Raw genomic sequence first — 13,200 nt, 5'->3', positions numbered from 1 at the left:
GGCTTTATTTACTGGCCACCAAAGCTCCCTTCTTTCAGTTGTCCTTGGTTTATGTCTGGGCACCATCTTATTGCTATGCACTGAATGGTGAAGTATGTTTTATGAATACTTATTCTTAGGACCTTCCACAGAATACTGTGACAATGTAGTCAGAGCTGTTGAGGCTTAGGGTCTTCAGTTTTGTGGGGTGTATGGGAGACAGGAGGGACGGTGTGCATCAAGGGCTGGGATTGCTGCTACCCTAGCGTAGGGTAGATGACTTCTCTCATGGGTACCATGCTTAATTATCATCTTGATTTACTCTGTTCCCTTTGCACATGGAGAGGTTGAAGAGCCATTGTAAGATGATTTTCAAACTTCTGTTTAGCAGGGAAAGCTTTTTCTTAAGTGACATTGTATAACAAGACAGGAAACAACAAATGGAGAGGATGTGGGGAAAGAGGAACCGTCTTGCACTGTTGGGAATGTGAACTGGTACAGCCACTCTGGAAAACTGTGTGTCTCAAGTTCTCCTCAATCCTGAATGTCTCTCCCATAGGCCTCTGTACTTCCTAGGAAGATGGCATCCTGTCTTCAGCTGGTCTTCAGTGAGCTTCTTCACATGTACAATGAGGCTTATCCAACGATGGCTTTGGGAACAACTGTCTGCTTGGGCCCACAGCAGCACCTCTCTTCTGGGTGATTTATTTCAGGAAAGGACAACTCACTGGCCAGCATTTGACTTATCTGAGACTTTGTTGTCTTGGAAACATGGGGCCAAGAGACTGAGGAGCAAAGAGGGCCCAAGTTAAAGATGGGTGGTACCTGGGATCCTTTTCCTGGAGTAGGAGGAGCAGCACCCTTTCATGTGGCCACTGACCCTTTCAAAATCTGATGCTGATTAGAGTTTGGGGATGTGCCTTTCAATCCTTTGATTAATAGTTTCCTTGATGAATCCAAATTAAGGCCCATGTCCTTTCCCCATCTCTACTGCTCCAAAGAGCATAATAGAAAATTGCTTCCCCCTGCCCTCAGCTGCTTGGCGTTAACATCTCCTGTGTCTTTCTGATTGGACAAAGTAGGGAGGGATACAAGTAAGGTAGGTATTACCTTTGGAAACCAAATGCCTTTCTTGACAGCCTCAAGACTGGCCTGGGCCCCTCCAGTGTGTTCCCACAGAGTCCTACTACATCATTTCACGCACTATTTTGTAATTGCCTTTTACATGTCTAGTTGATGAAGTTGAATGAAAACCTCTAGGTCTGAGAGTTTGAAGTCATCGAATAATAATATTTAAAAGCAAATCATGGTGCCTTAATCAAGTGGTAAATTTGTACTTGCTGGCCTTGCCTACTTGGCAACAAAGGAACGGCCCCAGGGTGAACATCAGAATGTAATTTGCAGATGGAAGAAAATAGGTCACTCTTCATACTCGTAGACTGTATTTTTAAATTAAAAAAAAAAAAAAAAGAAAAACGAAAAGGAAAAGGAAAAGAAAGCCAGGGCCCAAGCTGTCCTGAGTACTTATGGTAACAATGGGATAAAATGGTTGTAAATCCAGAATGCAGTGCCCCTGTTGTCAGGCAGGCTGTGCCTAAGCTAATAGCCCCTTAGCTCTCAGTCCCAACCTTGGTCTTACCCCCACATTCATCAAGGTGATGGAGATGAGGCCACTTCCCATCCTAGGTCCTCCTGGGTAATCATCCTAGTGCCCCATAGTTCATTGAGCTTCTCACTTCTCATGACTATCCCCTCCCCTCCATGCCTATGGCAGCCCCTGAATTTGCCAACCTGGAGCTGCTGGCTGCTCTGTGTCTCTCTCTGAGCTCTGCCTCTTGTCCACCCAGGCTTCCTGACCCCCAATTCCTACCACATCCACTCTTGGACTCCATGTGCCTTCATCCCTCTCTAGGCTTCCCTAATCTCAGAGGGCATCCCATCATCCTTTCTTTGGCTAACTCTCCTGCCCTCAGCCTGCCCCATACTACAGAAACCACATCCACCCTTTTCACACCTGTCTGGCCTGTTAAAGAGAACTGAGCCAGACTGAGGTTAAAGCAGGAAAAACAGACTTTATCCAGGAACTATTGCAACATAAGGAAAGAGGCCTCAGTATAGAACTGGGCTCAGTTCTGAACAGAGTAAGAACAAGTGAGAGTTTATAGCTGAGGAGCAGTTTGAGAGAGTCAGTGGATGGAAATTATACTAGAGGAGGCATCAGGGGTAAGGGAGGAGGAATTCTTGCTAAGCTGACCTAACAGGATTCTTGCTGAAGGTAGGCCAGGGTGATCAGGTGTCACTGGGGGATGGTGGGGAGTGGGGGTGGGGAGGAATTTGATCAGATATCAAGGGTGGGGGAGGGGATTCTCTCTAAACTGACTTAGCAGGCTTCTTGCCAAAACTGGGCTATGCAACAGCAAGGAGGAGGCCAAGGTTGAAGGTTGAGAAGAGGGCTTACAGGACCCTGACTAAAGTTTGATTAAGATGAGGATTTTTTCAAGCCTATGAGTGCTGCCATGGGGCAATTACACATCTCTGTTCCCTGTGTCCTAGACACCACTCAGCATCTCTTTGATGTCCCAGCCCCTTCTTCCCTTCCTCTGTAGCTGCTCCAAACCCATTCTCAAGCCTCAAAAAGACTGTGCCAGCACAGAAGGAAAGAGAATCCTGGTGTGAATTCCTCCACTCCCTTCCTCATTTGCTGTACCTTGTCTCCTCTTTTTCCCTCTTTTACCTCCCTGCTGCCTATCCTCTGTCTATACATACTAGGGCTAGGACTAGACATCACTTGTTACAGGAAGTCTTCCTTGGATCCTCCAACCCCCACTGGCCAACATTAGGTTAGAGTCCCTTTCTGTGGGTTTCTACACAGTCCTGATTTTAGCTCCATCACACCACACAGTAGTGGTTGAGTCACTGTTCATCTCGCCTTCTAGACTATGAGCTCCTGGGAGGCAGAAATAGTGTTTTGCTTGTTTTTTTTTTTATATCCTCAATACTTGGCAGACTGTCTGACACATAGTAGGTGTTTGGTGTGTGTTGAATGAATGAATTCCCTTTCTGAACAAAAATTACTCCTTTCACCTGCATTCTGGACCCTTTTTCTTCCTGCCTTCTCCTGCCATCAATTGTTCTGTCTCCTCATGGTGTTTTGCATTCTACTGTCATTATTGGAATTAATAATAATAATATTATAGTGGCTATTTGCTGGATACTTACTAAGTTTCAGGCACTTTGCTGAATACCCTTAAATACGTGCTCTAGTTTAATCCTTATAATAGTCCTACGCGGGCACTATTATTATCCCACTTTCCAGATGACATTTAAATATAGTCTCCTTTATTTAAAGCATTGCCCTTCCTAGATGCTGTATTCCCTTCCACCTAATGCCGTTATGCTCTTTCATTACATTCAAAGTGCCATCTGTACCAGCTGCCTGCACACTCTGACCTCTCTGTCATTCCTATCTCACTGGAACAGAGCCTTGCCTGACTGTAAAAGCTCCCACTGACGTCACCAGTGACCTCCAGGAGGCCAGTACAGTGCCCGCTTTCACGCTCTATCGCCCCAGTTTCTCAGTAGCAGATGACACTGATGGCTCCTACCCCCCCTCCGAGCCTCTCCTTCCTTTCCAGTTTGAGTTTCCTCTGGCCCTGTAAACTGTGTGTTGCCCAGGGCTCCATTCTCTGCTTTTTCCTTTCTTCCTTCGGGCTCCACATTCTTTGCCTCAGCTTCACTAAAAGTCCCTCTCTGCAGCCCAGACCCTCTTCCTCCAACCCACCTCACCCCACTGCTCCCCCACCCCCTGGCTGCCACCCCAGTACCAAATGACCAGGACTTGTTTCCCCAAGGGTTTGTTCTCCCCCTCCCACCATAGAGGCCACACCCACCTGCTTACTTGCTGTCTCCATCCAAACCTGTCTCAGCACCTGCTGGTCCCCTCAAGTTAAGTATTCCTTAACTTGGCCAACTAACTCTTCCTATCACCCACCTCGAGGCCCAAGTAAACACATCTTCAAGAGTCCTGACTCTTTCCCTTCTCTTCCAGCCACCAGATCACACTGATTATTTATAACAGACTTCTCTCATATCTGCTTTTCTTCCCTTGTATCTTCATTGATGCTGCCCCAACAATACTGAGCCAGGTGCCCCCAGAAGAATTAGCCATGCTCTCTCTTGCCCCTGAACCTTTTTTTTTTTACTTAAAAAATTACACATATTTAAGGTGTGCAACTTGATAATTGTACATTGCTAAATAATCATCACAACTGAGGTAATTAACATATCTATCACCTCACATAGTCACCGTATGTGGGGTGTGTGTGTGTGTGTGTGATAACACTCAGAGCCTACTCTCTTAGCAAATTTTGGATGTTCAGTACAGTGTGGTTACCTATAGTCACCACACTGTAACTTAGATCTCCAGAACTTATTCATCTTGCATGACTCAGACTTTGTACCCTTTGACCAACATCTTCCCATTTCCCTTACCCTGAGCCCCTGCTAATCATTCTACTTTCTGGTTCTCTTGACAATTTTAGATCACAAATATAAGTAAAATTATATAGCATTTGTCCTTTTGCATTTGGCTTCTTTCATCTAGAACACTGTTCTCTAGGTCCATCTATGCTGTTGCAAATGGCAGGATTTTTTTTTTCTTTCTCATAGTTGAATGCTACTCCATTGTATGAATGTACCACATTCTCTTTCTCCATTCATCTGTCAATGGACATTTAGGTTGTTTCCCTATCTTGGCTATTGTGAAGAACAGTTCAATAAATACAGGCATGCAGGTATTTTCTTGAGATCCTGATTCTGATTCAATTCCTTTGGATAAGTACTTGGAAATGGAATTGCTGGATCAGAGGATGTTTCTATTTCTAATATTTTGAGGAACCTCCATACTGTTTTCCATAGTTGCTGCACTAGTTTACATCCCCACCAACAGTACATCAGGATTCTTTTCACATCTTCACCAATATTTACTATCTTGTCTTTTAATATACTTGTTAGCCATTCCAGCAGTTGTGAGGTGATATCTGATTGTGGTTTCAATTTGTATTTCCCTGATGATGACTTCTGTAGAGCATCTTTTCATGTGGCCAACTGGATGTCTTCTTTGAAAAAATATCTATTCAGGTCCTCTGCCCATTTTTAAATTGGATTATATATGTTTTTACTTTTGAGTTTTATGAGTTTCTCATATTTTTTTGGATATTAAACTCTTATCAGATATATAGTTTTCAAGTATTTTCTTCCATTCCATAGGTTGTCTTTTCATTTGATGATTCTCACCTCTGAGTCTTTACCCCTACTCTCTTCCTGCTTCATGACTGGTCCTCCTCCCCCTTTGCTCCTAGTTTGGCATACTTCATTATAGAAGTTATCTTTTTGCTATAAAAATACTAGAATATCTGTTTGTAGTCTCTACTAGACTATGAGTATAGAGAAGTCCAAGATTTTGCCTCTCTATTTTTGTAATGCCAGTGCCAGTACTGGGATTAGCATGGCTAGGATGTAACTCGATTTTTTTTCCTCTATGCTCATCATTTAAGTGAATCATCAATTCTTGGAGTCAGAGGCAGAAAATGCAATTCCAAAACCCAATTGTATGTGACACTTTGGGCTTCAGACCAGAGATACCAGCAAAGGGCATTCTTGATGCTCCTTTCCCCCTGCCTACCTTCCGAAGACAGGCTCAGGCACTGTGAAAAATCATGGGGATGGTGTCTGAGAAGAAAGGGATGGAGTGGTATATTTGAGGGACATTTTTATATTTTGCTATACTAAATATCTCAAAATCTGTAGATCTTTGGATTTAGCTGAGGAGTAGAGGTCGCCAGCCATGAAGGTAGACCTGAATGTTAATATCCAGTATTTGTAGGTGGCCTCTTTATTTGACGGCTCAAATTTTTGGTTCTATTTTTTCCATCTCCTCCAAACAACCCTTGATGTTGAATTCTCTTAGGAAGGAGAATCCTAATCACAGTGCATATGAATAACTGAGAGCAACTGCTCTCACCAGCAGGATGAAATGTGCTGCCATTACCTGGGCTTGAATGAAAATTATTTTCTGTCTTCCAAGCTCTCCTGGTCTCCCAAAGGGATAGAATTACAGGTTGTTTCAGAGTCTGGGGATAGAGGTGAGCAGGAACATCCAAAATCTGTGTAACATATTGCAGGGGAATCTGATTGAAGAAGATCTTTAGGCCCCTCAAGATATATGCCCCTTTGAACAAGACCTTTGTCTTGCAGGTATAAACGTCTACCACTCAACCCTGTCATGGAGCCTTCTAGACCAGACTCTTACAATGCAACAGCTGTTTACATTTACCATTCTATCTCCTAGCTGGGCCAGAGCAAATTCCTGTGATTCTCAGGGGTGAGTTTCCTCATTGGCAACAAAGACAAAAAGGAGAGTTGGACTAGATGATTCTGAGGAGCTAGGAATCCGTGGTATGCGTGACAACCTCTGCTAACCATAAGCTTGTCTAGAGACGTTGTACAGGACAGTAAATTATAGGGTGGGGTTTCTTCTTTCTCTTTACTTGAGAAGTTAATTCTTGGAAATGGCCTGTTAACCATCTTGTATAGGTGCCACCACCACGTGAACATGCCCAGGCTAGCCAGCTGCAGGATAAAAGACATGTGTCCCAGCCACCCCTGTTACCCAGTTGATAGCAAGCCCATCCTGCAAAGCAGAACCACAGGCATGCCTTGGGACTGTCTGCAGGCCCACAAGGGAGCCCAGCTGAGGAGAAAATAACTGCCCAGCCAAGCCCAATGAAGGGCCTTCACAATGCCTGAGCTAAATAAATAGCCATTATTTTAAGTCCATAGGTTTGGGGATAGTTTGCTTTGCAGTAAAACTGGATTATGGGCAAAATGGGCCAGTAGTATTCCTGCTCCTGACCTTCATGCACACATCAGCAGACAAGGAGGTGGGAGTGGTAAATAAATGCGCAAAAACAACAGGGAATGGAGCCAGGTTTCTTGGTCATAGGTCACCCAACAAGAGGAGTGGGGAGGATGGAGGAATGGATGGTGTCACCAGTGAGTTCAGAGCTGATTGGAGCTGACAGGCAGCTATTGGTGTGCCTGCAAAGCCCCAATCCCACCTGGTTTTCTTGCTGGGCAGATAGGTATCTCCTTGACTCTTATTCTGGGCAAAACAACAAACAGAGTTTTGTTTTTCAGGCAGAAAGGAACTTAATGTTTTATAAGACAGCTGCTGAATCTTACCACAGGGGTGCCTAACTTCTGGAGTTTCGGGGCCAAGTGAGAACAATGACAAAGGGAAGAAAAGCATCTTTGGAGAGAAGCTACTCAGAGTTGCCAATGCCCTCTAGCTCTGAAAGGCACCCCATGAGAAGTAGGAATTTGGTCTGGCCCAGCCAGGAGATGGAATGGTAAATGTAAACAGCTGTTGCTTTGTAAGGGTCTAGTCTCCATGACGGAGATGAATGGTGGAAGTTTACATCTGCAAAGGGTCTTAAAGGTTGTCTTGTGAGAAATTTTTGTCCTCCATTTGAAAGCTTTGTTTTATTGTTAGAGTTATTGTTTTTATGGATACAAGCAAAACCTGAATCTATTCTCTTTGGAAAGTAGTCATACAGAAGTGGCATTGCCTCTTCATGCCACCCTTGCAAAGGAAGCCACTGTCAGCATACTCTCAACCCCTTACTCTCAACCCCTCTCTCTTTACATTCACATAAAAATGGATATATATTCACAAATCTACTTTTCTATTGCTACATTATGGTATCATACCAAACACAATGTTTTTTAATTTGATTTTCTCACTGACCAGTATGTTTTGGAGGTCTTTTTGTCTTCATATATGTGGAGGTCAAATTCAATTTTTTAAAGGCTGCATAGTATTCCATCATAAGGATATCCATGCTCCCTTGATTACTTCATGATTGATGAGAAATGTAGATTGCTTCTACTTCGTTGGCTATAATAAACCTCAAAGTCAGAAACACTTTTGTGCACAACTCTTTGAGCATATATGAGTGTTTCTTTAGGGCAGATACCTAGAAATGGAATTACTAGAACAGAGGGCACATGTATTTCTCAGGTATGGCATAATTTGCTTTTAAACCATCTCCACTTGCTGCTTGCTCTAGGGAAGTTATTCAATTAACTTTTCATTTCTTCTGCAATTGATATTGGTCTATTCAGGTTTGGCCTCTTCTTTAGTAAGTTTTTAAGATTTGTTTTTCTCCCTGGAAATCATCTATTACATTTGAATTTTCATATTTGCTGGTAATTATGCTATTTATATTTAGCCTTTTTAAAGATTAATTTTATTATTTTATTTGACAGGAGAGAGACAGAGAGAGAGAACATGAGACAGGGAAGGGGCAGACAGAGAGGGAGAAGCAAACTGCTGCTGAGCAGGAAGCCTGATATGAGGTTTGATCCCAGGACCTGAGATCATGATCCAAGCCAAAAGCAGAGGCTTAACTGACTGAGCCACCCTGGTGCTCCATATATTTAGCCTTTTTAAATTTATAACAATCTCCTCTTTTACCCACATCTCTTTTTGTCATTAATATTGTTTGTGTCTTCTGTATTTTTTTCTTAAAGATTTATTTATTTATTTATTTATTTATTTATTTATTTATTTAGAATGTGAGCAGGGGTGGGGGGGCAGTGGAAGAGAGAGAATCTTAAGCACACTCTGCATTGAGCATGGAGCCTGACGTGGGGCCTGGTCTCACCACCCTGAGATCACGACTGGAGCAGAAATCAAGAGTTGGATGATTAACCAACTGAGGCACCCAGGTGCCCCATTCTGTGTTTTCTCTTGATCAGGTTTGCCAGAGGTTTATCTGTTGATCTTTTCAAAGAATGAATTTAGTTCTTATTGGTTATTCTTGCTTTGGTTTTTTGGCCCATTAATTTCTTTTATCTTTATTAAATGCTCCTACATCTTTGAAACTGCTCTGTAGAGCTTTTGTATAATTTTTCTGGTAGTATGTTTAATTCATTTAAAGATTTTTAGTTTTCTAATATATGCATTTAAAATTTAAACTTTTCCCGTGAGAACTACTTTTGGTGTATTCTCATTTTTGTTCACTTTTGAATAGTAATAATTTCCATTTTATTTTTGTTATCCAAAAATTATTTTGGAAAAATTTTTAAGTTTTTATTTAAGTTCCAGGTAGTTAACATACAATATAATATTAGTTTTAGGTGTACAATACACTGATTCAATACTTACATACAATACTTGATGCTCATCACAAGTACACTCCTTAATCCCCATCACCTATTTCACACATACCCCCACCCACCTCCTTTCTGGTAACCAGCAGTTTGTTCTCTATAGTTAGGAATCTGTTTCTTGGTTTTCCCCCCTCTTCCTCCCCACCTTTCTTGTTTGTTTTGTTTCTTAAATTCTACATAGTAGAATTCATAATAGTGAAATCATTCAGTATTTGTCTTTCTTATATTTAGAAATATTTTAATATTTCTAAGCAGACAATCTTTTTGGCTATCCTTTTGATGCTGATTTCTTAGTTTTTAGCATTGTGGTCTGAAAATATACCTGTATGATTTCTGCTTCACGGAAAATTTTTTCTAGATTTTATTTCTAGATTCTCTCTCTCATCAAGTTTATTATTATGGTATTCAAAGTCTCTATGTCTTGAAGGTTTGGGTTATTTAATGAGAGGGATGGACAAATCCTCCCTTCTTTCCCACTCCTCCTTTAGCTTTATTGAGATATATTGACATAGTCTTGGGTAAGTTCAAGGTGTATAGTTTCATTTGATATGATATACTTACACATTTGATATACTTATATATTGCAAAATGATTACCATAATAGCATTAACGAACACCGCCATCATTTTACATAATTATCTTTTTTCTGTGGTGAGAATATTTAAGATCTAGTCACTTAGCAACTTTCAAGTATATAATACAGTATCATTAGCCATAATCACCATGCTGTACATCAGAGCCCCAGAACTCGTTAATTTTATACCCGCAAGTTTATACCCTTTGGCCAGTATCATCCCATTTCCCCACTCCTGTCCATGGTCATTATTCTACTTTCTGTATCTATGAGTTTGGCTGTTTTAGATTACACATATAAATGAGATCATACAGTATTTGTCTTTCCCTATATCGTTCATCTCACTTAGCATAATGCCCTCAAGTTTCATCCAAGTTGTTGCAAATGGCAGGATTTCCTCCTTTCTCATGGTTGAATACTAACTATTCCCTCACATATCATATCTTCTTTATCTATTCACCCATTGGCACTTAGGTTATTCCCAAACTTTGGCTATTGTGAGTAATACTGCATTGAACACAGGGGCACAGACATCTCTTTGAGATTCTGTTTTCATTTCTTTTGGATATATACCTAGAAGTGGAGCTGCTGGATCATAGAGTGGTTCTATTTTTAATTTTCTTTCTTTTTTTTTTTAATTTTATTTATTTATTTATTTATGATAGTCACAGAGAGAGAGAGAGGTGCAGAGACACAGGCAGAGGGAGAAGCAGGCTCCATGCACCGGGAGCCCGATGTGGGATTCGATCCCGGGTCTCCAGGATCGCGCCCTGGGCCAAAGGCAGGCGCCAAACCGCTGCGCCACCCAGGGATCCCTATTTTTAATTTTCTGAGGAGACTTCATACTGTTTTCCTAGTGGCTGTACCAACTTACATTCCCACCAACAGTGCACAAGGACTCCCTTTATTCCACATCTTTGCCAACATTTGCTATCTCGTCTCTTTCTTGATGATGGCCATTCTAATAGTTGTAAAGTGATAGATATCTCATTGTGGTTTTGATTTACATTTCCGTAGCTATGAAGTGATGTTGAATACCTTTTCATGTACCTATTGGCCATTTGTGTATCTTCTTCAGGAAAACGTCTGTTCAAGTCTTTTGCCCATTTTTTAAAAAAGATTTTATTTTATTTATTCATGAGAGACACAGAGAGAGGCAGAGACATAGGCAGAGGGAGAAGCAGGCTCCATGCAGGGAGCCTGATGTGGGACTGGATCCCCGGACTCTGGGATCATGCCCTGAGCCAAAGGCAGACGCCTAACTGCTGAGCCACCCAGGCATCCTCCTTTGTCCGTTTTTAAGTTGGATTGTTTAGGTTTCTTTGCTATTGAGTTGTGTAAATTCTTTATATATTTTGAATATTAGCTCTTTATCAGATACATGATTTACAAATGTTTTTCCCATTCCACTAGTTGCCTTTTCAATTTTTGATCATTTCTTTTGCTAGACAGAAGCTTGATGCAGTTCCACTTACCATTAACTCTTGGACAAGGTGGGAGTTATGGGCACCAATTCCCATGCAGTCGAATACCTATGTATAAAGTGACTACCCTGAAACTTAACTATTAGTAGTTTACTGTGGACCAGAAGCCTTACTGAAACATTATAATTAATACATATTTTGTATGCCATATTTATTATATACTGTATTCTTACAATAAAGTAAGCTAGAGAAAAGAAAATATTTTTTTAGAAAATCATAAGGAAGAGAAAATACACTTACAGTATTGTAGGTATATTTATTGAAAAAAATGTCTGCACATAGGAAGGCCAGGCTGGCATTGGAATGGTAGGCAGCAATAGGCCAGGCCCCTGGGAGACAATGTTCTGAAGTCTGGTGGCTTTGGTTTATTAGTGGCAGCCACCAACCAGGCTGTGGCTGGTGACAGTAGCTTGGAGGTACAGTATAGCTGCTCCATCTGCCCAGAGGTGTAGCCAGTTAATGTGGCATATCTCATTTTTGTTTTATGTATGTTGTGTATCCCTGCTTCTTAGGGATAAATCCCACTTAATCAAGGTGTATGCTACTTTTACTGTATGTTGGATTTGATTTGCTGATATTTTGTTGGGAATTTTTGCATCCATTATTCATCGGGGATATTGGTCTGTAGATTTCCTTCCTCGTAGTATCTTCATCTGACTTTGGATTCAGGATAATACTGGCCTTATAATGAGTTTGGGAGTGTTCCGTCCTCTTCAATTTTTTGGAAGAGTTTGAGAAGTATTGACATTAATTCTTTTTTAAATGTTTGGTAGAATTCACCGGGGGGAAGAAAAAAGAATTCACCAGGGAAACCATCCAGTTCTGGGCTTTTCTATGTTGTGAGGTCTTAGATCACTGATTCAATTCAGTCTCTTTATCTGTTATTGGTCTATTCAGATTTTCTATTTCTTGAAGATTCAGTCTTGCTAAGTTGTATATTTCTTTGAATGTATCCATTTCTTCTAATTTAATCAGGTTGTTGGTGTATAACTACTCATAATATAATGGCAATAATTAAATATTTTGCCCATTTTAAAATTGGGTTGAATATTTTCTAACTGCTTCTACTAGGTCGGTATTCCCCTAATACCAAAAGCAGACCAAGACATTGCAAGAAAAATAAGACTATCAATCACTATCTATTATGAATATAGACACAAAAATCCTCAATAAAATATTAGCAAATTGAATCCAGCAACATATAAAAAGAATTATATACCATGAGTAAATAGGATGTATCCTGGGAACATAAGACTGGTTTAACATCCAAAAAATCTATTAATGTAATATACCAACCATATAGACAGACTACAGGACACAACCACATGATCATCTCAGTAGATGTAGAAATGATATTTGATAAAATTCAAGACACTTTTATAGATTACACATATAACATCAACAACAAAAACTATCAAAGTAAGAATAGAAGAGAACTTTCTCAACCTGGTAAAGGGTATCTGTGAAAATCCCACAACTAACAATACTTAATGGTAAAGGCCTGAAAGCTTTTCCTCTATGATCGAAAACAAGACAAGGATGTCCGCTCTTGCTTCAATATTGTACTGGAGCTTTTGATGGACAATTAGGCAAGAATATGGATTGTAGGGAAGGGCATCTAGATTGGAAAGAGAGAAGTAAAATTATCTTTCTTTGAAGATGACATGATCTTATATATAAAATCCTAAGGAATCCTCTGAAGAACTATTAGAATGAATAAACAAATTGAACAAGATTGCAAGTTGTAAGATCAAAATTTTAAAAATCAATTCTTTTCTTATATACTTGCAATGAATAATCCAAAAATAAAATGAAGAAAACAATTCCGTTTACAGTAACATCAAATGAATTTAAAACTATGAAATACAGTTGCAATAATTAAAATTGGGTTTTCTGTCTTTTATTATTGAGTTGTAAGTGTTCTTTACA

Source organism: Canis lupus, chromosome 23 (genome assembly GCF_011100685.1).
Source record: "Canis lupus familiaris isolate Mischka breed German Shepherd chromosome 23, alternate assembly UU_Cfam_GSD_1.0, whole genome shotgun sequence".
Taxonomy (NCBI): Eukaryota; Metazoa; Chordata; class Mammalia; order Carnivora; family Canidae; genus Canis; species Canis lupus.
Note: the sequence above shows the minus strand (reverse complement) of the source record.